Genomic DNA, 21946 nt, shown 5'->3' with positions numbered 1-21946 from the left:
ACACACACACACACACACACACACACACAGGGAGTATGTCCTCAAGATCAAACAGCAACTATGTCAAAGAGGTAGACAGATGGTCAAGCAGATCGACAAACTGCGTCTTTCTCTATGTGTGTGTGTGTGTGTGTGTGTGTGTGCGCGTGTGGCTGTTTATTTCTTATTTATTGTTAATCTACCTGCTGCTGCCCAGTGCTGCCCGGCCCTGACAGCACACCAGTGCTCTGATACCCTCCTGAGCAGTGAGGGAGGGAGGGAGGGAGGGAGGGAGGGAGGGGGAGCGAGAAGTAGACCGAAAGAGAAGTGTACGTATGTGTTTTCCTGACAGTTGCCAGAGGAGGAAGGGGCAATGGAAAAGATAGAGAAAGAGGGGAGGGGCTTGGGGCGAGAGAGTGAAAAACAGAGAGGAAATGATTGAAAAGATGAGGCTGGAATGAGGAGTGCACAACAAGGACATGAGAGTTTTTGTGTAGACTCTAACAGGCAATGTATACCAGATGCGTTACGGCTGCGTTGCGGATCCGGCAAAACTGACTCTCGCCCATGTTAATTGATGGGCGATACATGCGGTCCGGAAAAATTACACACCTCTTCTATTTTTGTCGGATCCCGCATACGTCTGACAGATTACATGAGTGTGGGTCTGTTCGCAGCCGTACCACATCTGTTCCAGAGGCGGTGTACATTAGCCCTAACTCTAAACCAAAACTGCCCTTGTGAGATATTACACATTGATCCCTCTAAACTTTCTGTCTTGCCCTTCCCCTCGTCTTCTCTGTTGCTCTGTCTCATATGTAAGGAGATGAGTGGTCCCCCTGCTAGAGATGCAGCGATCGATCGGCCGGTGACCGGAATCGGACGGTTTTCTGCTGATCGGCCATTGACCGGTGACCGGCCAATCGGTCTCATATATCTGATTCTGTGCCGGTCAAATTTACATGCATGGTTCACGTCGCACACACAGCGGCAGACAGTACAGCCGCTTGGAGACAGACCATCGAGCATTGTCCTTGCGGCAGAACATGGAGGACACAATCTTAATCTTCACAGTCATCTTATAAGATGCAAACACACACACACTCACACACACTCACACACACACACACACACACACACACACACACACACAACACTGCATAGACACTTCTAATTATATCTTGCCGGCATACTGTAGAGGTGTCCGTGTGGCCGTGTTATCGGTGCGTTTGCTTGCGCTTTCTCTCACGCTCTCCCTCTCTCTGTTTGTGATGTCGGAGGCTGCCGATGCTATAGTAGTATTGGTAGACTTAATACTAGAGATGGGCATTTTGAAAAAAATTCCATAATCGAAAATTCTGTAAAATTAATGATCGATTATCAGGGTTCAGCGCTGGCCCAAAAACTGGAAATAGGAATCGGCCTAGAAAATTGCAATCAGTGCATCTCTACTCTCTGCATCTAATACAGTCTTACTGCACATGTTTTGTGTGTGTGTGTGTGTGTGTGTGTGTGTGTGTGTGTGTGTGTGTGTGTGTGTGTGTCGAGTAGAGTACGTGGGTGGGGGGTATCTGCTTGTGTCTGTCATGCTGTCCCTTTGTCATTGTGTAGGGTTAATCAGCTTCTTTCTTGATACAGTCCTTGGTACATGTGTGTCCATGTGTTGTGAGGCGGCCGACCATTGATTAGTATGTTATTTCTCCCCTCTGTCAACTTTCATTATGGAGAAATGCCAGTGATGCTTTTCTGTCTGTCTGTCTCTCTCTCTCTCACCCGCTCGCTCTGTGATTGCGAGGCGTGGGTGGTGTGTAGGTGTTGATTGGGAATTGCAGTGCACATTGTTTACACATTCATGGCTTTTTAGAATGACCAGCCTCCGGCTCCAAACACACACACACACACACACACACACACACACACACACACACACACACACACACACACACACACACACACACACACACACACACACACACACTCTCACACACACATACTCTACACACACACACACACACACACACACACACATCCCCTCCTCTCACCCATACACAGACACTCAGCCGAGCCAATCAGCATTTTCAAATCACCATATTCATGCATAGGACATGCATATTCATATATGTATTTCATACATCCACTTGTGGAACAGACCATATTGCCTCTAAAAGAGTGATATAATTATGTGAATAATTATAATAATTATATGCTGTGCTGGTGCAGAACTTTGATTATATTGAACTTCTTGGTAATATAAGTCATCGAGGGAAGTAATATCAGATTTCTAAAATACATTTAAACCCAGGTTAGAGCTTTAAAAAAAAAGCATGCATTCTAAAATATCTATCTATCGTTGTAATACAGTAACTATGCTTGAATGCACACTTTGGGTGGTTTTCAGCCCTTTGTGCCTGCTCAGTTGACTGGTTTTGCAGTCAGATGTTTGGATAAGCAAAGTTTTATGATATAAAAGTAACATGAACAAAGTGCATTAAGAGTGGTTAGTTGTGGAATGCAAAGCAAAGACTGAACAGATGTAGAGAAGTTTCAAGTTTCAAGTTTATTTGGATCCCCATTAGCTACAACAAAGCTGCAACTATTCTTCCTGGGGTCCACCAACAAAGATTTTACATGGTGACAATGCAATCTACCGTAAATTCCGGACTATAAGACGCACCGGTCTATAAGCCGCACCTTCAAAGGTGACTATTTTTTTCTTCTATAAGCCGCACCGGTCTATAAGCCGCGGGTGTTTTGATGTTTAATTACCATATGTAAGGCTTCGTGCACAGAGGGGATTGTCGGGAAAGAGATGGCTGTTTGGGGAAGCTCCCATTTATTAACATTTCAACAAAACAAAAGTCAGGTCACTAATCCCCAGACAAAATCACACATTGTGGTATTTTTTGTTTTTTTTACAGTGCACACAGTGTCCGCGGTGTGGTGAAAAGAGGGCAAGAGAGGAAATTAAAACAGAAGTGGATTTATAGTTAGAAAGAGTGCTAAAGAAGAGAGAATTCCGTTTTTTATTTTTTTATTTTAGTTACTCACAGTACTATTGACCAGTCCAACTCAAAAGATATTCGGCAGTTTCACTTTGAGCTCTTGTTCCGCCGCTGGGCACACAGTGTCCGCGGTGTGGTGAAAAGAGGGCAAGAGAGGAAATTAAAACAGAAGTGGATTTATAGTTAGAAAGAGTGCTAAAGATAGTCCGGTCTGGTTATGACGAGTCTCGCTGGGTACAGTACGCCAAAGCGATATCCATTGACTCGATGATGCTGTTGTATGTTGCGCGTTTCTGTTGCACCAACGCGGAGAGGTCCTGCCGGACGAAAAAGCGCGTACCCTCCCAGGTGAGGGGCTTCTTCCCCGCAGCCTGGAGGATGAGTTGACGGTCGGGCCAGCGGAGTAGGCAGATGAAGATGGCCCTCGGTGGCAGGCCGGGGTCTGGACGTGGCCGAGGCGCCCGGTGTGCCCTGTCCACCTCTGGTGGTTTCTCGCCTTCCTTCAGGTCCAGGATGTAACACAGGATTTTGCCACGAAAGCGTCCATGTCACCAATCTCAGCTCCTCTTTTACATTGATCAGGCGAATGTTATTTCTTTTACTCCTGCTGATTAAGTCATCAACCTGCGTGTGCAGGGTTTCGATTTTGCATTTTATCCATTTTCGGACTCACTGTGTTGTTTTTGTCCTCCAGTGCGCGGATGCGCTTTTCCGCATTATAAACTCTGTTCACGGTTGCCTTAGTTTCTTTAGTGAGTGAGTGGATGGACTTCTGCACGTTTTCAAACTTGTTTTCAAGCTGCTCAAAACCTCTGAGCGATGTCGGACTTAATCGATAGTGTTTCACGGAGTAAAAGTTTAGCCCAAGCGTGTATCTCCAGCCTCCAGCAGGTGAGTCATTTCCTCATTCATGGCGTGATTGCTTCGTCTTTTTCTTTCTGCTTACCTGTGTTGTGTTATGTTATGTTATGTTATGTTGTTAAAAGAGGGCAAGAGAGGAAATTAAAACAGAAGTGGATTTATAGTTAGAAAGAGTGCTAAAAAAGAGAGATTTTTTTTTTTTTTTGCCGTAGGGCTGGCACGGATCAGAAAACCCACGGTTCGGATCGCGTGACGGATTTTGAGCCACGGATCACGGATTTTTCGGATCAGCAAAAAAAAAAAAAAAAAATCAGATTTTTTCTCTCAAAATTAGATTTTCGATTAGATTTTGTAATACTATTATACTTCTCTAACCATTTGTTGCCCTGCACAGCTCAAAAAATATTTTTTTCTCATAAGTGACACAATTTATGCTTTTACTCTGAAGGCAGAACAACCCAACTTCCTGTTTTAGCGTGGCGCTGCTATAACTTCCTGGCTGTTGCTTGCTAACCTGCAGTCACTTGACACGGGTACAGACCGGGTGAGTCTGGCTGTGTGTGTTGTGGCTCTCGTAATCTTGTGCAGCCCGCAACACACTGCTCGCATTCCTGTGCTTTTTCAGAGGTGTTGAAATAAGTTTGTTGTGATGCTGTCTTTAGTAGCCACTAGCCACAGCCTTCAGAGAGACTTTACAGCGGGGAGAAGGGATGAGGAAGCTCACTTGCACTTGCCATGATGATGCCTGTCTGTGTCTGGCTGCACTGCAGGCGTTCTCATATAACGTTAAATGTTAAATGAAACGAAAAAGGGGGGGGGGGGGGGGTCGTCTGCGGACCATGGAGGTTCCGAACCGCGTTCCGAACCGTGAGGGCTGATCCGTACGGGTCACAGATTATCCGTGATCCGTGCCAGCCCTACTTGCCTGTGTGTTTCTCTATTTTGTGTGTGTGTGTGTGTGTGTGTGCGTTTGCGTGCGCGTGCCTGCGTGAGAGAGAGAGAGAGAGAGATACCCAGGCAAGGGCACAGTAATAACCATTGATCTGAGTTTAAACTAAGGAGAGGCCCGGTAACCAGCACTGCAGAACTCCTGGGGTCACACACACATATCACAGACTGTGAAAAAGGATGGGGAAACAGTGTCACCTAGTGGCTAAATGCATGTACTCTACATTTGTATAATCCATTGAAAACATACGTCCAATGTTATTATGTGTGTGTAAAAATGCATATTGTGTGTGTATATATGTATATATTGTGTGTTCTCCCCACCTCTCCCTCCCTCCTCTTCATCACTTCATTGAATATCTCCTCTCACTCTCCTATCTGTCCCTCTCTCTCTCTCTCTCTTTCTCTCTTCCCCTCTCTCTCTCTCTCTCTCTCTCTCTCTCTCTCTCTGCTGTGTTCTGGTTTCCTGACAGAGGGAGTGGTGAGATGAATGGGCAAAGCCATTCCAGAGTCTTTTATCTGGAAAACAACAGAAGCCTTAATAGTTCCCAACCAATCTTAAATAAAAGGTTCAATAAACCTGTGTTGCCTAGCAACAGTCCCCTCCAGCCTGTGGATACCCCCCCCCCCCCCCCCCCCCCATTTTGCGTGACAAGAAATGTAGTAACCTTAAATAGAGATCCAAAAATAATTTGCTGTCAGTGAGATTTGAAGACGAAGCATATTTTTTTTACGTTGCAGCTTGGCCAGCAAGTCAAAAACTTAAAGATGTCCTACTTTGTTGCACCTCTTAACTTTTTGGATGATAGTGTGTACTGTGGATGATAGTGTGTACTGTGGATGATAGTGTGTACTGTGGATGATAGTGTGCACTGTGGATGATAGTGTGCACTGTGGATGATAGTGTGTACTGTCTACTGTGGATGATAGTGTGCACTGTGGATGATAGTGTGCACTGTGGATGATAGTGTGCACTGTGGATGATAGTGTGTACTGTGGATGATAGTGTGCACTGTGGATGATAGTGTGCACTGTGGATGATAGTGTGCACTGTGGATCATAGTGTGCACTGTGGATGATAGTGTGCACTGTGGATGATAGTGTGCACTGTGGATGATAGTGTGTACTGTGGATGATAGTGTGTACTGTGGATGATAGTGTGTACTGTGGATGATAGTGTGTACTGTGGATGATAGTGTGCACTGTGGATGATAGTGTGCACTGTGGATGATAGTGTGCACTGTGGATGATAGTGTGTACTGTGGATGATAGTGTGTACTGTGGATGATAGTGTGTACTGTGGATGATAGTGTGTACTGTGGATGATAGTGTGTACTGTGGATGATAGTGTGTACTGTGGATGATAGTGTGTACTGTGGATGATAGTGTGTACTGTGGATGATAGTGTGTACTGTGGATGATAGTGTGCACTACTGTGGATGATAGTGTGCACTGTGGATGATAGTGTGTACTGTGGATGATAGTGTGCACTGTGGATGATAGTGTGCACTACTGTGGATGATAGTGTGCACTGTGGATGATAGTGTGTACTGTGGATGATAGTGGATGATAGTGTGCAATAGGGCTGGGCGATATATCGAATATACTCGATGTATCTCGGCTTGTGCCACGTGATATGTAGTAAATGACTATATCGTGAACATTTGAGTATAATTGTCACGCATTGTTTATAACTTAAGCCGCCGGCATGACTCGCTTCACGTTTGCTCTTGTCAGCTCTCCCTCTCACACTCAGACAAACAGGAAGGGAGGGGGAATCACATGCATACGCGTCAAACGCGTCAAATTGTCAAGCATATTATTCCCAGCTGACACACTCGCTCGCGCTACGCGACGTCACAGACACTCGCCCAGAAGAGCCACCGTCAAGGCAGCGTGGAGGACAAGAGCAAGAACCTGAGAGCTAGGAGCAAGAAATGGAGCCGGGGGCGGACAAATTTGTTGCAAAAAGAAACAGCACTGGATCTATCATCTGGCAGTGGTTTTGGTATCTCAAGGACGATGTTGAACAAACAACGGTTATCTGCAAAACATGCACCAAACCTGTCGGCTCAGGGTTAGTCAACCCCAGTCAGTCAAGTTTTTTTTTTTTTTTTATAATATGTTTATTAAATTTTTCCCCGTACAATTATCAACTGTTATTGCAAGTATTACAATATAGGTTTTGTACAATAAACACAACAAAACAAATACAACCCTCCCACACACACAAACCCCCACTCTCTCTCCCTCTCGCTCTCAACATCTATCGACCAGTGGTACCTAATAAAGTAAAGACAATTTTGAACAAAAAACAAACATTAAAACAACATTTTCAGAAGAAACCTGGAATCTACCACATACTGTAAGTCTTCAAGATCCCTGTCCTGATTCCGCCTCCTGTATGAGCTCCCCTATATCTGCACTTGCCAGTCAGTCAAGTTAACACAGCGAGGTGCATGTGTGTGCGCGCATGTCTCAAAAAATTGTGTCTCAGCGTTTCTGCGTGGCACTCAAGGTTAGGTCTGGCCAATATTGTGACTAGATGAGACCTAGATCTCGTTTTAGATTTTGTTATGGTAATATTGTGATACTGCATACTCGTCTTTTCCTGGTTTTAAAGGCTGCAGTAAAGTGAAGTCATTTTATGAGCTTACCAGACTTTTCTAGCTGTTCTATTATTTGCCTTTACCCACTTAACATTATTCATTATATCATTATTCACTGATGATTTTTTTTTATCAAAAATCACATTGTGTAAATATATTTTGTAAGAGTCCATATCGCCCAGCCCAATTTACAATTGAAAATCTAGCCCACTTTGTAGAAAATACCAAGATATATCATATTTCGCCATTCAGCCTAAAAATACTGAGATATGATTTTTGGTCCATATTGCCCAGCTCTACTCAAGATTACATATATTTTTACTCACTGACTTTTTCATGTATACACCGAGACTTTAGAAAATTTTTGGTCATGGAAATTTGGTTTAAAGTCATGGAAATCCATTGGTCAAAATGTGTATGAACCCTGAAGGGTTCAATTGAGCATTTATGAGAGATTTCAAAATATCAAGATATATATCGTGTATCGCGATATAGCCGAAAAATATTGAGATATTCTTTAGAGGCCATATCGCCCAGCCCTAGTGTGCACTGTGGATGATAGTGTGCACTGTGGATGATAGTGTGCACTACTGTGGATGATAGTGTGTACTGTGGATGATAGTGTGTACTGTGGATGATAGTGTGTACTGTGGATGATAGTGTGTACTGTGGATGATAGTGTGTACTGTGGATGATAGTGTGCACTGTGGATGATAGTGTGCACTACTGTGGATGATAGTGTGTACTGTGGATGATAGTGTGTACTGTGGATGATAGTGTGTACTGTGGATGATAGTGTGTACTGTGGATGATAGTGTGTACTGTGGATGATAGTGTGTACTGTGGATGATAGTGTGCACTGTGGATCATAGTGTGCACTGTGGATGATAGTGTGTACTGTGGATGATAGTGTGTACTGTGGATGATAGTGTGCACTGTGGATGATAGTGTGCACTGTGGATGATAGTGTGCACTGTGGATGATAGTGTGCACTGTGGATGATAGTGTGTACTGTGGATGATAGTGTGTACTGTGGATGATAGTGTGTACTGTGGATGATAGTGTGCACTGTGGATCATAGTGTGCACTGTGGATGATAGTGTGTACTGTGGATGATAGTGTGTACTGTGGATGATAGTGTGTACTGTGGATGATAGTGTGCACTACTGTGGATGATAGTGTGTACTGTGGATGATAGGGTGTACTGTCTACTGTGGATGATAGTGTGTACTGTGGATGATAGTGTGCACTGTGGATGATAGTGTGCACTGTGGATCATAGTGTGCACTGTGGATGATAGTGTGTACTGTGGATGATAGTGTGTACTGTGGATGATAGTGTGTACTGTGGATGATAGTGTGTACTGTGGATGATAGTGTGTACTGTGGATGATAGTGTGTACTGTGGATGATAGTGTGTACTGTGGATGATAGTGTGTACTGTGGATGATAGTGTGTACTGTGGATGATAGTGTGTACTGTCTACTGTGGATGATAGTGTGTACTGTCTACTGTGGATGATAGTGTGCACTGTGGATGATAGTGTGCACTGTGGATGATAGTGTGCACTGTGGATGATAGTGTGCACTAGAGATGCAGCGGTATGAGTTTTTGACGGTATGATAACCTTGGACAAAAATACCACGGTTTCACGGGATCACAGTATCGCGGACCTTTATGTGTTATTGTGAAATCTGGCAACAAAAAAATAGCCTACATTTTTTTGTTTGTTATTGAACTATTTATTTCATCTAATTAACGTATGTAAAACTAAAACACACATGCTTATCTTTTGTCAAATCGGATTGGACACTGGACATAAATGTTTCAATGTTAATGTGCACACACACACACACACACACACACACACTTTTATTTGTATCCAAAAGTACTGTAGGGCAAATATTAGAGATCCAGATATTTTGGAAGAAAGTAGCAGTGCAGACACTGGATGCATGTGCTGTAAGCACAGGAGAAATAGTGTAGCGCATTGCTAGCTTATAATGGATCCAAGCAGACATAATGTAAACACACACACACTTCTGCCTCTCTGTGCGTCACACACACACACACACACACACACACACACACACCTCTGCCTCTTATTTAATGACTGTTGTTACTTCTCTTCAGTGCAATACGCCGGCATAAGACGTTCGCTCAGTCAAGTAACGTTATCGTTAGTTAGAGCAAAGACAGCTGAGTGCTAATTAGCCATGTTATGTTATCGATAACGTTAGCCTATGACAGTGTTTATTTTACGTTCATCCTCCTGCCGGTGGAAATGGTTTATGTCCGACACGATGTATGATGACGCAAGACGTTTAACGTACCTTGAATTTGGCAAATAAGGAAGGACGGGTGTTGTTCCTGCAGATGTGCTGATTCATGTTTGAGGTATTTCCCCCTCTAATCCTCCCTGGCCGTCCCTGCTTTTACCAAAAATATTCCCACACACCGCGGAGTTTGTCTTTTTCGACGGGGCCGCGGCCCACCGCCCGGGGGAACGTTCTGGGGATTCTCCTTCAGCAGCCATTATCACGTTGAATTACAATAGGCTACGCACGGGAGTAAACGATTGACTTGATGACTTCTTGACGATCACAGCTACACTGATTGCTGAGACTGGGCAGCTGGGGGGAGGGGCCGCGTTACTGCACTCTGTCTGGGCACTTTCTCTCTCAGGGGGAAACAGGTGATACCGTGGGGAAGGTATGACGGCAAAACTTAGTGGTTTTGATACCGTGACTTTTTGAAACCGAGGTATACCTTCAAACCGGAAACCGCTGCATCCCTAGTGTGCACTGTGGATGATAGTGTGCACTGTGGATGATAGTGTGCACTGTGGATGATAGTGTGCACTGTGGATGATAGTGTGTACTGTCTACTGTGGATGATAGTGTGCACTGTGGATGATAGTGTGTACTGTGGATGATAGTGTGTACTGTGGATGATAGTGTGTACTGTGGATGATAGTGTGCACTGTGGATGATAGTGTGCACTGTGGATGATAGTGTGCACTGTGGATGATAGTGTGCACTGTGGATGATAGTGTGCACTGTGCATGATAGTGTGCACTGTGGATGATAGTGTGCACTGTGGATGATAGTGTGCACTGTGGATGTTGTCTGAATGGCCCTTCTTTGTCCCCTGTGGCTGTACTGTAGCTTTATACTGTATGTGTGATCATGGTGTAGTCATCAGGTTGGCTAAGGCTGACTAGATAAACATCATGAAGCTCCATCACTTTGACAAAATGTAGTAGACATGTCATTCCTTCAAAATGACATTGAAGGCTGTAGCTATCTCCACTGGTCGCCGAAGTATAGGATTATTAAGTAGCTAGATGACGTGTGTGTGTGTGTGTGTGTGTGTGTGTGTGTGTGTGTGTGTGTGTGTGTGTGTGTGTGTGTGTGTGTGTGTGTGTGTGTGTGTGTGCGTGCGTGCGTGCGTGCGTGCGTGCGTGTGTGCTTAGCAATTCAACACACACAGGTCGACTAAGCCCGGAATTACCATTCTGTTGGAACAAGCAACTTTTACTGCAGCACACCGGTAGAGAGGCTGCACTGTTGAAAGGACACTCACTACACACAGACATGCATTTTGTACTACAAGGTGGCTGTGTGTGTGTGTGTGTGTGTGTGTGTGTGTGTGTGTGTGTGAGAGAGAGAGAGAGAGAGAGAGAGAGACAGAGCGCACAGACACACACGTGTTACTGCAATGTCTAGGTATGTGTGTGAGGCTTGTGTGCATACATGTCTGCTATGTCTGGCAAATCAACACTTATGGTATGTTTCACCATACACACACAAGGAAATGACCAACCAAATACCAGACACACACACGTGCGTGGAGCGGAGCTGCCCAGTGACCCGTGTGGGCAGGTTGCGGTGCTGTCATAACATCCCTAGCTAGCAGCATCCAGACTGCTGAGGATAACTGGCTAGACCCCTTACTAGGGGTGGGGGAAAAAATCGATACACCATAGTATCGCGATATTTTGCCTGACGATATTGTATCGATATTTGGACGCCAAGTATCGATATTGCAAAAAAAAAAAAAAATTGCAGGCCATGCCAGACCACCGGGCTACTATAAACTTTAGTTCCAAGGCCAGCAGTAAACAAACGGTAGCATATTTTCATTTTGTTTTAACAGTAACAGTTTTGTCATAACAGTAATTTACAAATTCCCCAGTTACTGAATGGGCTGCACAAGATGTTTTGTGTAAGTGAAGTTGCATTGTTCAAAAACTACCTAAGTACAGTAGTCCACACACACATCCAGTTAAGGTGGACTGTAAGTAGACTGTAACAAACAGTTCAGTTTGTCAGGTGCATGCAACTATGACATGACTTTATGAAAGTTGTTGGTCTGTCTACTTGACAATGTTGCTGCAATAAAATGGTTGAAGTCAGACTGAAAAATTGTTATTATATAAACCAGATGTTGACCAAGTATTCCTTTGGTGACATCATTTGCAGTTGAAAAAGTAAGAAATCACAATATATCGAAATATCGCAATATTCAATATATCGCGATATCGCAATACTATCGTATCGTGACTCAAGTATCGTTTTAGTATCGTATCGTGGGCATCTGGTGATTCCCACCCCTACCCCTTACCCTGCAGCAGAGTCCTGCGCGGGTCTGATTTTCAAGACCTGGCTCCGCCCGGCCCCGCGACATGCAGTACCGACCCCGCTCCGCGAACCCGCACATATGATCAATCAGTAACGCAACCCACCCCGCCCCGCAGACATGAGACCCGCGCTCCGATCCAGAACCGCATACTGTATATATAATAACCGTTAATCTGCAGTGCAAACATTTTGTAGTGAACCTAACGAAACTGCCACCGTTTCACACGGGAGGCGAACAGCAGTCTTTCTGGCCGAGACTCGTCAGCTGATGTACGTTAATTAGCTTTTAGCAGCTGCTAGCTCACTAACCAGCTGGATAGCTCTGCTATCAGACACAGACAGTTACAGCAAGCAAAGTGACTTACCAGCTATTTCCAATATGTCCGGTATAATCCATACTGCCTTTATGATTGCTGTTGCAGGAACGTAAATCCACGTTGGGATGAGAGACCTCTCCACTTTCACGGTATCCATCCATGACATGGTGTTGCCTGTTGCTATGAAAACAGCCAGTGTGTATGGTTGACTGTAGTGGAGGCTAACGTTAGCCTACTATATTATCTGTCCGACTCGTCTGTCTCCAATCAATCACCTTGACCCCGCAGCTGAGTTTTGAATGTTTTGTGCAGTCCATATAGTGTCACACAATGCACGGTATGCGCATACTTGAAACGATGCCGGTTATGTAAACAAAGCGGAAAACGTGCATCAGAAACTTTTCTCCTCTTCCCATGGACTCTCATATAATATCCTCTTCCAGTCAGACCAGCTGCCAGACACACCCCCCCCTGCCAGACACACCCCCTGCCTCAGTCTGAGTGCAACAGAAAAACATACATGGCTCATACGTTGTCGTTGTTCCATCCGCCCCCCGTCCGCATTTAGTTCATTTTTACCCGCGGCCCAACCCACCAATTTACAGAAGTGTATTTTTTACCCGCACCCCGCACTTTTTTGCGGGTACCCGGTGGGGCCCCGCGGAACCCCGACCCGGTGCAGGACTCTGCCCTGCAGCTAGGCTAAGCAACACCAGTCTGACAGCTCACTGCAGTGATGCCCCAGTGTTCAGCACATCGCTCCCACCTGTCTGCTACTGGAAATTACAAGGGTGTCTTTAGGTGTGTGTGCCTAAACCCGTGTGTGTGTGTGTGTGTGTGTGTGTGTGTGTGTGTGTGTGTGTGTGTGTGTGTGTGTGTGTGTGTGTGTGTGTGTTGGCCTGACAGAATTACAGAGAATGTGGTAATAAGTACAGTTGACGGCCGTGTCAGGAGGTAGTGGCTGTCAACAGATAAAAGTGTTTGTATTTAGGCCCGGCTTTGGTGCGTTATCACTTAGCTTCTTCCTCTTTTCTTGTCACCTTGTGTCTCTCTCTCTTTATCTCGCTCTTCCTCTTCTCTCGCTCTCTTTCTCTTCCTTTCTCCCTTCGTCTCTTATTTGCTACTGTCCATCCACCTGCACCATCTTTGCTGTTGTTTTCTCTCTCGCCTTCTCTGTCCAACCCCTCCCTTTGTGTGTGTGTGTGTGTGTGTGTGTTTGTGTGTGTGTGTGTGTGTGTTTGCGCGGGCACAAGGTGCATGTTGGAACAGGTCTTTGCTGAAGGAGATGTGAGAGTGCATGTGTGTTTGTGTAGCAGTGTATGTGTGTCCCACAGCGTGATGACGCTGGTCTTTGCTGATGAAGTGTGAGAGTGTGTGTTTGTGTGTGTGTATATAGGGTAGGTGTGCGTGTGTGTGTGTGTGTGTGTGTTGTGCATGGCACAGCATGATGAGACTGGTGTTTGCTGATGAAGCCTCAGTGTGTGTCTCTGCAGACCTTTCCTCATTACCAGAGGAGAGACAAATGCTCCGCTCTGGAGGGAGAGAGGGACAGAAGGGAGGCAGGGAGGGAGACGTTAGGGAGAGACCAGGACCAGAAAGGAGAGTGGTTGTGAACAGAGATGGAGGAATGGACAGACCAAGAGAGAGACAAAGAAACAGAGGGAAGTCAACAGCCTGGTCGCCGGTGTCGGTCGTCTCAGCATTTGTTACCGCAGCAACAAGCCTTGCGTCTGACTGGTGGAGAGGATATCCAGAGTCTTTATCCCTCCTCCTCCTCCACTAACTAATGTGTTGTTCCAAACACGCTGACAGAGGCAGCCTGTAATGGCCCTAATATTGTACACGCTGGAAATGAGGGGAAATGAATTGTGCTGATTCTTGTCTTTCTCTCCTTCTCTCTCTTTTCTCCCCCCCCCCCCCGCCCCCCCCGCCCCATCTATCTCCCTCTCGCACACCATTGACATACATATCTGTCCGTCCTTTGCTGCGTCCACGCATCATAAATTTACTTCATATTCATACGAGGGAAGCGGGTGGGCTAATTAAAATTTAATAGAAAGCACACAGCAGACCATGCTGGCACACTAGTGCACATACATAGACTCTTACACACACACACACACACACACACACACACACACACACACACACACACACACACACACACACACACACATTGATTATGGAAGCAGAGCTCTTGTGGTTGGGAGTTTGGATGGAAGCAGGTGGAAATTAGTGAAGTGTGTGTGTGTGTGTGTGTGTGTGTGTGTGTGTGTGTGTGTGTGTGTGTGTGTGTGCGTGCGTGTGCGTGCGTGCGTGCGTGCGTGCCTGCGTGCGTGTGTGAGAGAGAGAGAGAGAGGACAATGCAAACAGTGCATTTGGTAATGCAGAGAAAAATAAAGTTTGTTTCTTCATTAACTAGCTATATCTATAAGGATATACAGTGGAATCCGCTTATAGTGATCAACCGCTTACATTGATCAAAAAGCTTGGTCCCGAATCATTCCTATACACATGCGGTTTGAATAATTCTCTTATAGTGATCATTTTTGGCCTTGTCCCACCTTTTATTATTATTTTTTACTTACAAACGATACAGCAGCGAATACTCGGTGCATGTCTGTCTGTATATGGAGAGATGGCAGCATCTCTGTCTGTGGAGAAATGGCGGCCTCTCTTTCTACGCGATACCGCGCCTAACTTATTGTATTTTTAAAGTCCACAACATTCCTTTACTTTATATGTACTGTATTCATGTAATACAAATGTCAATTAGATGGTAATCTGCACGAGAAATAAAGAAAAAGAAAAAAGATTGTTATAATGATCATCCGCTTATAGTGATCAATCTGACCCGTCCCAAGGTGATCACTATAAGCACTGTGCACTGTGCTGTATAGTGATATGGTGTGTGTGTGTGTGTGTGTGTGTGTGTGTGTGTGCGTGTGTGTGTGTGTGTGTGGTGTGTCTCTTTCTGTCTTGATGGTGGGGTGACTAAGAATTTTAATCTCATTAACAGCCCTTCTGCTGTTTGGCAAATGGCTTTCCAACCGCCTGGGTAATGAAGTGTTTGGCCATTTTCAGCAGCACATACTTGCCTACATCACACAGACAGAAACACACACACACACACACACACACACACACACACACTGATATCTCAGGAGGGAATGTTGTCTGAACCTTGAATGAACCTTGAGGGAATTTCTTCAAATTTGGCTCAAACATCCTCTTGGACTCAAGGATGAACTGATTAGATTTTTTAGAGGTCAAAGATCAAGGTCACTATGACCTCACGTCCATCCCTTCCATGGGAAGGGGGCGGGGCTAGGTAAAAGGGGGGCCATAGTTACAGATAGGAAGGTCTTAAGCTGTGTTCACACCGAGATATTTATTTTTCTCTCTGTCACTCGATTCAACCCTTTGGAATCGCTCTGTCGCTCTGTTTAAATTGCTCGTCAACAGGCACAATAATTGACGGACATCTGGGGGCTATAACGTTACGCAATGTCATGATATTTGTCCACTACGAGCCACCGTAGTTGTTTACAAGCTAAGCCTATCAGCGTGCTCCTCCTAACGCAAGCTCTATATTGGTAGTACAGACTTCACTTCATGTCAGCTCTCAGCCTGTCAATCAGCTGTCAATGCGGTTTGTTGCCACACAATAAACCAGCGGTTTGTTCCAAGCCAGTGTGATCCTTGACTCACTCTCACATGGCAGCCAATCAGTGTTGAACAGCAAGCGACTGATGCCAGCGTAATTTCGCTCGAGTTGGGATATTTCATCTCGGGCGACGCGACGAGCGAATTTTCTCCCTATCGCTCTGTCTCTGTCACTCGGATGCCCAGCGATTTTTCTCCCGGGCGAATATACGCTCAATCGCTCGTTTGCATTGACTTTGTATGTAAACTCGATGCCAGCGAAAAACTTTAATAGGTCGGTGCGAACGCAGCTTTAGAGAGTTGAGATTCGAGGGGTGGGTAGGGGGAATGGCTAGTGGGTGTGGATGAGGGGGGAGAGAGAAAGGGGCAGGGCTAGGGAAAGGGGCAGGGCTAGGGAAAAGGGGCCATAGCTAGGGATAGGAAGGTCGTAGATAGTCGTGCTTTGAGGGGTGGGTAGGGGGATTGGCTCAGGACATGTGGCTGGGTTAGGGGTAGGGTACGGCGAGGGTAAGGCTGGATGGGGCTTCAAGGTATTTGTGCTTGTATGAGTCTGGACAGACATGGATGTAGACTGCAACTTGTTGGCGGACGCATACAACTAGGGCTGGGTTCAAAAAACCGATTCTCCGATTTTTATCGATTTTTATTTTAATCCTCGATTATCGATTCATATGTCCAGAGATCGATTTTTTTTTATTAAAAAAAAACGAAAAAAATAATAATAAACAGGCTAAAATATTATGCTGTGTGTGGTAGTTGAAACATAGTTTCAAGTTGACGTTTATTTATGTTTGTAGTTGAAACAAAAACATAAATACTGTAGGCTACATGAATGGAAATGTTTGATCATTAACTCATTGAGTGCCATGGACGAGTATGTTCGTCATTTCGTTTAGTAACGTAGAGTGCCAAGGACGAGTATGTTCGTCAATTGCGTTTTTTGACGGTGGGACGTGGATCAAAGCCTCAGGCATCTCCTGTACAAATATGGGAGCTATTGAAGGTGTATAACCTATTTTACGGACTCATTAGGTGGCGACAGTGCTCTCCAGATTACAGAAAGGTCTGGAAAACAGCAGAAAAAAGCCGTGATCAAAGAGAAACCGATGCATGCTGCAGCCAGAGCCATATAGATTGCTCTGTCTGCAGCTGACGTTGGCTGCGAACATCAGTCAATCCGCGTCCACAACTGAGCTCCTCTGCCTCTGTCTGTCTGTCTGCATATAGTTTCTCCACACGATTACCCGCCAGAAAGGCAGCACCCGACGCCGAAGGGCCAAACCTTTCCCTGCAGTCCGGTTTGGCATTTCCGTGTCGCGCTGGGAGCCGCCCGGCGCACAAAAACTGAGCGCTCCGAAAATAGACTGGGTGCGTGAGGCTGTGTGTTAGTGTGGGGAGGAGTTTGCAGCTGAGGGGGGGAGAGGGGGGTGGGGCACGCAGGGCACCACACAACTACACCACGTCACTACATCAGAAAATATTAGCTAGAGTCAGTGAATGTGCTTGAAATGCTTCATTTCACAAAAGGCTGAATATCTCAGCTTATAATTTGAAACCTGTCTTTTTGCTCAAAACAGCCTATCTTCTCCGGCTCATAACTAAAGAACGGAAAATGGTATCATTAAACTTTTTTTTGCAGATGATAGAAGAGAGTCTCATCGTTCTTTGTGCGTGTTCGGTGTTTACATAGTAATATCACACAATATTCTGTGGGCCTTGAGAAATCACTGAAAACGCTCTGAAACTCTGGCACTCTGGCAACTCTGGAGCGTCCGTTCTCCAAAAGTGGCTGGCACTCAATGAGTTAATATCTACTTTTAGAAATTATATAGGCTGAAATCAAATCACTGTGCATAATTGTGAAAGTGTCTTTATTGACAGATGAAAAGGCTGTTATTTACCCTTTGTCACCACCTGGTGAGTAAATATATGTGTAACTAAAACCATTAAAATTGACAACAGGTCTGCAACTTTTTTTTCCCATGCATCTACCGGTACTTGGCTGGTTGGGAACCCCTATGTTACATAACTGGACAGTCATGTAATTCAGGGTACAGCTCAAAAAACACATTTTGGTATCACTAACCAAATCAATATTGAAATTGATCGAATCGGAATCGAATCGAATCGAAATTAATCGATTCGCAACCTTGTGAATCGGAATCGAATCGATTCTTGAAATTTTAACCAATACCCAGCTCTACATACAACCCTGAGGCGGTTATTTCTAGTCTATTGCTTGATATTGGATCCTACCTAATAGGAACAACAAACTGCACAATGGATTTAGTCCCAATTGTTGGGCCTAAATATGTAGGTTAGTTATACTACTGTAGCTACCTTTACAGTAGTTGATTTAATTGATAGTTGATTTAATTAAACAAGGCATTGGCCTGGGCTTGGCTTGACTTTTCACAGATCCATGTGAAACAACCGTTTTGTTACACTCTGTGTGACCAGTGCCCTGATCAAAGAGGTAGTGAGTTCCACAGGGGCACCAGCTAGTTTCACTCTGCCATTGTACTGTGAAACCAAATCATTCGAATACCATTGTGTCCTCCTGAACACCAGACACACGCTGGTGTGTTTTAGAGACATCCTGAGTAGAGCATTTCACACCTGGAGCAAAGGTTGTGTAGCAATTACAGTAGTTATGGAATTATGAATTATGCAGAGGTGGGAAATCTTAATTATGAAAATGTTAATATTGGTTTTCATTCAGTAAACATTTTGAAAGGCGCCACCTGCTTTTGTCAAAAAGAAGGAAAAACAGCCTCTGCGTAATTCATAAAGCCCATAGGCTTCTCTCAATAAAAGTATATTTATTAAAACAACAATGTAATAGCATGAAGCCTGATGCATACACTGACATGAGGAGAGCAAAATAAAAAAGATGGGAATGGGAGAGTGAAATAAGGGATGCAAAATGGTCTGGTGTTAATAGCACCAGTAGAACGGAAACTATAAAAAGCCTGTTTCTTAAGCTTATTTTAGATTTAAATGTAACTTTTGCAAGCAGCTCTCAAGTCAACAGAAAGACTTGGACCACGTAGCCTATACGGGTTTGTTGATAGATCTAGCTGCCTTCTCCGATGACATCTGAGACAGGGAAAACCTCTGTCTCCTGGATGCAGGGGACAAGATGACCGTTGCCAGGCGACGGGTATCTCAGTGAGCGCTGGTGTCTTCTGTAGGCCTGGTCGTCACGTCTGGAAGCAAGAGTTCACCGGCTGGTGTGGCCCAGCTGTAAAATCAGAGACCTTCTCTGGATGTCAACACTGTAGATGTCAGTGTGTCTGCTGGTGAAGACTTGAGGCATTGGTCTGTTGCAACTTAATTTACTTTGTCACTATTTAATAAAGAAATCACTTTCCGCTTGGCCAAGCATCGAATAACTTCTTAACTAACAGTGAATACAGTTTTGAGTTTGATATACACTCCAGAGTGTCGACTTCTCTGGAGCAAAATAACAAACTTCTTAATGTTTCTTAAGAGCAATAACTTGTGGACCACGACGTAACTGTTAACGTTTTATTTGCATGCGGTCACATTGGTTCCATGTTTACAACAACAACACCACTTTCTTAAAGGCACAGACACAACTGATGTGACGCATACACAACACACGTGGAATCGCTTCTTTTCTAAACGGTTATGATTTAATATCTGATTAGCCGTGTACACGGTGACACCCATAATCAGAACACACACACGCGCACACACACGCACATAGAGAAACCCTACACAGCAGTGTTGGACAAGTGTTGTTTATTGTTTTAATCCAAGTAGTTTTAGATGTGTTCAGTAGCTTGGAGTTGTATGATGATTACCTGTTTATCTTCTGTCTTATTGATGTTACAGTAATGTTCCATTAATATTGTTGGAGTTAAATAAAACATTGTTATACCTCATTTATAACTGTACAGTGTGCAGAGACTGAGACTAGTTGGTTTGAGGATCTCTATAGCCTGAAATAGTGGTGGTGCCCCTTATCCTCTAAATAATTCCAACATTCTTAACACATTTCACAAATGTATGACTATTAATAATTCACAAATGATTAATAGTCATATTAATAATCAGACCAGCTCCGGAAGCACCACAAAATGGTGCTCGCGTCACGTCGCGTGAATTGTAGTCCCTCCCTACATAATCATAAATTATAAATGGGCTTTAATATATCATTTTCAAAGGTAACCTGTGTAGGATTTTCCCTAAATATATAATTGCTAAGTGAATATGCTGCTATGACAGTATATTAGTTCCGTGTGTGTGTGTGTGTGTGTGTGTGTGTGTGTGAGATGGTGTGGGTGTGTTTGCGCGCATGTGCATCTGTGTGTGTCTGTGTGTTGGTGGTGCTGACGGGGGTGGGCGATTCTGTCTTGATGGTGGGGTGCCTAGAGATTTTAATCTTATTAACAGCCCTTCCGCTGTTTTGCAAATGGCTTTCCAACCGCCTGGGTAATGAAGTGTTTTGGAAGTGTTTTCAGCAGCACATACTTGTATACAGTACATCACACAGACACAAACACACACTTTATTGCTTTCAAATCTACATGTTTTTCCTCTGCGATCTGGCTTCCCTTCGAGAGTCAGGTATGCATATTTGAAAGAGGGAAAGCTTCTTTTCAAAGCTCCCTCTCTCAACAAAAGCAACAAGAGTGTGTGTTTTGCTTGTGTGTGGTTTTCCCATTAGATCTTATAACGAGGTCAATTAGCCTGAAGCCTGCAGTTAAAGGCTGGGCGGGGGGAATGAAAAGGGAATGCTTTAGAGTTGGTGTCTTGCTGTGTTTGCCAGCTGAATGTGCTGCTACACACACATGCAAACAGGCGGATACAAAAGCAGACACACACATCCAGAGGCACTGACATACAGAAAGACCAACACACAAACACATTATGACATCAAAGCACAAGGGGGAGCCATCTTTTTAACCAGGTTCTTCCCTGGCTGCCATCATGCCTACGGTGAAGGAGTGAACCACTGTGACCCCTCCTCATCAATATTGACAAATGAGCTTAGGAATAAAAATATGAACAGGACCTTGGAGAGAAATTGAGAGCGGGATGGCGAGTGAGAGAGAATTCAAATGCACCCCGTGCCGTGACCAAGGGCATTACTTGTCAGGGAAAGAGGAACATATGAAAACAGATATGGTGCACTTCAGTTGCGCACACCTCTCTGTAAGTCTTCATCACTCTCTCTCGCTCTCACTCTGTATTCTCTCTCGTTCTATCATTCCTTTGACACTTTCCAACTCTATCTCTGCCATGGTATCTCCAGAATGACAGCACATAAAACACCGTGCTCATTAGCGCCTCGTTAGCATCTAAAATGATCACCTTGAGAAGGGGAGGGGTCTCGCATGGCTGGTGGAGCTAAACAATGAGATAAGAACAGCTTTTCGTGAAGTTGTCTTTTTTCCTGCGCCACATCAGAAATCACTAAAGATTTGAATCTGTGTGCTTTCCACTTCCTCTGGCACAATAGAGAGCTTTTCCAGGCGTAACCCTCTACTTGCATTAATGCTGAAATCACTCTTTTTCTCCATTGTGACAAAAAGAGGGGTTTAAAAACAGGTGGACTTGAGATGTTTCCAGCCACACCACCTTTCTTTAGCCTAACGATGTGAGAGACTATGATTATCTCTGCCCAGCCAACTGCTGCGCTCACAAAGCAGCAGGAGCTGCTATTGTTGATTGATGGCCGAGGTGTCCAATGTATGCTAGTAAAGGAAGTTTCCTTCGTCTAAAAGGAGACATGTTGGAGCTGAGACTGCTTCAGCCCAGGACCCAAACTGAGAATATTCAGTGTCACCCGCAGAGAACAAGCTCATTAAAATCTATTGCTACTCTTGTCATACGGGGCCCATAAGAAACAGCCTCACTCACTGTTAAAGAAACACTGTGCTGAAGGGAAAG

General features: G+C 44.6%; 1 protein-coding gene across 3 annotated transcripts in view; it reads left to right on the top strand.

The window, feature by feature from the left end:
* The window catches only part of exoc4 (exocyst complex component 4), a 298065-nt gene that overhangs the window by 267319 nt on the left and 8800 nt on the right, over window positions 1-21946 (top strand). The window lies entirely within an intron of this gene.

This window comes from Poromitra crassiceps, assembly GCF_964638095.1.
Source record: "Poromitra crassiceps genome assembly, chromosome: 2".
NCBI lineage: Eukaryota > Metazoa > Chordata > Actinopteri > Beryciformes > Melamphaidae > Poromitra > Poromitra crassiceps.
This window is presented reverse-complemented; position numbering and strand designations above follow the sequence as displayed.